Here is a 3,312-nt window from a genome sequence, read left to right as displayed (position 1 = left end):
CTGCGCCCCCGGGCCGCTCGCCACCCTCCAACTCGCGGCTGCCCTAGTCCAGGCTGCCTGGCACTGGAGGCTTGAGAACCCGCCTGAAGCGCCACCTGCAGACTGCTGCTGAATTACAGTTTGTTCACCTGGGGAAATAAAACTCCCTCCGCATCTCTCTGCTCTATGGGTCAGAGCTGTTGGCCTGCATTGTTTGCATTTTGCCTTTTTTCTCCAGTTTTCGCTTTCCCCACTCCTTAATGGTTACTTACTGGGCAGCAGATAGGAGAGTTCTGCTCTAGGCAGGGCCGACCCTAGAGGGGTGCAGGGCCCCAGACAAATCAACCTGGGCAAGTGTAGGCTGATTTTTTTATACATGTGAAATCTGGTGTGGGGAGGGGACACCAGTCCTGGGGCGGGGGGGGGGGGGGAGGGCGAGGGATGATGGAGAGTCACAGGGTGGCACCTATGTTAGGGAGGCCCCCTGTGCTGGGGAGGTCCCAGAAAAGGGAGGGGTCTAGGGCAAAAGATCAATGGATGGGGTCAGTCTGGCACTGGCATGTTCCGGCAGCGCTAGGACGCTGGCAGTGGTCAAGCAAGGAAAAGAAATACAACACACACTTCCTGCCAACCCCCGGGGCTGGGCTGGCCCCCTGAACTGCTAACTCCATCTGCCCAGGCTCCCCTACCCCACCCCCCCAGGCCAGCCTAGCACTCCCCAATTTAACACACACACTCAAAGTGCAGGGCCCTCTAAAGCTCAGGGCCCAGAGTGATCAACCCAATTCACCATACCCAAGGGATGGCTCTGGCTCTAGGCTAGCACATTTCAGTGCCTCCAAGTCAGTCAGTGAAGCTTGGACTACTTATCCCTACCACACTTTGCAGTAAGCAAAGCTCTACTCCAGCTTTTATTTATAACCAGTGAATATGAGGCAGGAAGTGGAACTTGCACATATCACCTTATTGTTCAGAAAAGACCTAGTGCAGTCCAGACTGGAGCTAAAAGACACCTCGACTGTTTTCAGAGCGTCCAGTTCAGGTGCCAAAGCTCACCCTTTAGTCACTCAGCAACTGCAACTGTTATAGTGTATTAAGAGGCTCTGGTTTGCCAAGCTTTGACAAGCCTTTAAAACAATGTTCTTACCCTCTCCTATGAGAGAGTTTGGTATAATATCCTTGTGATGTTAAATAGATATTCAGACAGTGTCACCCTTTCAAGCTGTATAGAATCATAAAAGGATACATACTTCTCCTGATTCAAAGTTAAGCATCCAAATCTGAAAGTGTTGTTTCTAAAGTTAGGTGTGACTATCTTTTTAAAGGTGCTGTATACTCATAACTCCCACTGAAGTTGATGCAGGTATTCAGCACCGGTGAAAGTCAGGCCATTTTTATTTTGGTGCCTACATGTAACTCCAGATACAGGATATTTGGCCTGGGCATTCAGTGATGTTACAAATACAGTCAACTAGCTTACTTTAGAAGCATGACCTACTTTGTAATTATAACATCATAAGGAATGTCCTCTAAAACAAAAATGTATATAGAGTTAAGTACATCATGGTAACCCTTAAATGTACATATGGTATACAACAGCATTCTTGAGCTGCTCTAATGCCAACCATCAGAGAACATAAATTGGTTAGAAATACTGCTGCTACCAGAGCTCTACCTAAAAGGTTTTATGCTTCAAGGGGTTGAGTGCACTCAGCACCCACTAATTAAATGGGAGTTCAGAGCACTCAACCCCTCTTAGGACTGAGCCATAATAAAAACTTTGCTGTGGATGAGAAAGCAAAAAACCATGATGGCTTGTGTTCCAAATAAAAACAATACAAAAATCTATGTTTACCACATGTAAAAGGTTAACAGTCAAGGGAAATAATTTGATTTCAAGCTTAAGTGTATGGAGGCTAAACATTTACTAGCTACTTTATAGGATAGTACTTGACCATCTCTTAAAAAAAGGTGTTCAAAAATAATTGTAAAAATTTAAAACATTTTAAATGCACACATTGCTAGTTCTGTACTTTCTTCCCATTGTATAAACAAACTGCTAAAGTGGATGTTTTATATATTTTTCTTTAGTTTCCTAAATGTTAGTAGAAATTTTGGACTTTTCTGTTAAGAAGTTTGACACTTAAAATGCTCACATATGCTGAAAAGGTCTTAACATTCTTACTAGGATATGAATACAAACTCACATAACCGATAAGCAAATAGTTCTGGCTACATTTGCCACCAACACCCACATTCTGGTATATTGAACTTACACAAGTTAAGAAAGCTACAATACTATGACCAGACTATACACTTGCATCAGGGTTTGCAGTCCATGTGATTTGTGCTCCTAAGTACTTTTGAAAATCCCACACATAGAAACCTAATTTTAGGCTCCTATTTTTGGAAAATGTGGCTGATAGATATAAAAAGTTCACTATAACTTTTTTAAAGTATTGAAAAGCTGAATAATGTTTTTAATTGTTGATACTGAAGCAATTTGATTTTGATTCCACTAAAAATTTAATAAATATACCATAGTAGTTCCTGATGCTAATGTACATGCTTAATTTAATGCATGTGTAGTCCCACTGAAGTAAATGGGACTATTTATGTGAGTAAAGTCACATACCTGCTCATGAATTTGCAGGATCAAGGCATTCATTTTCAATTTTTCATGTTTTGCCTACAGCAGTTTCATAAGATTCAAGTAAGATTTCCTACTAGTAGTAGCATTTATAATTTAGTTTATTATACATTTTAATCTAAAATTGCAATAGGACAAATTTTCAAATTAGTTTTTCAAAGCATTAAACCGGATTTAAATTACTTCATTCTGTCTTGAAGCCTTACATTTATTTTCAATAATGATGCAATTGTCTTCAAAACCGTCAATATCACCTAGCTGCAGCATGGATGATTGAACAAGAACCCTTTCAATGCGTTTTAATCTAGTAGTGATAGGAAGTCAGTTTCGTAAAATAAAAATTGGATGTTTCCAAGAACTTGCTTGAAGAAGTCAATTTGACTGAAGACTCGCAAAAATATTAGTATCTTTCCTAATTCCTGTTTTTCTTTATGATCTGCAAATTTATGATTATTTAGGAAATGTGCAAAATTCTTGAGTAGCAGAAAACTATGTTTTGCACTTCAGTACTGCACTTAAGATAGTTACTAACTATCATGCATGCAAGGGGTTGAGAGGGGTTGGTCTGTTCTACAGCAGAACATTTTGGAATACCTTAAAGACAACAGCAGACCAGGCAATGGAAACAGAGTGAGAGGACGCGAGAGTGCGCACCTGTATAAAGCTGAAGTCCAAGGATTCTT

This window comes from Malaclemys terrapin, chromosome 2 (genome assembly GCF_027887155.1).
Source record: "Malaclemys terrapin pileata isolate rMalTer1 chromosome 2, rMalTer1.hap1, whole genome shotgun sequence".
In the NCBI taxonomy this organism is placed as follows: domain Eukaryota; kingdom Metazoa; phylum Chordata; order Testudines; family Emydidae; genus Malaclemys; species Malaclemys terrapin.
This window is presented reverse-complemented; position numbering follows the sequence as displayed.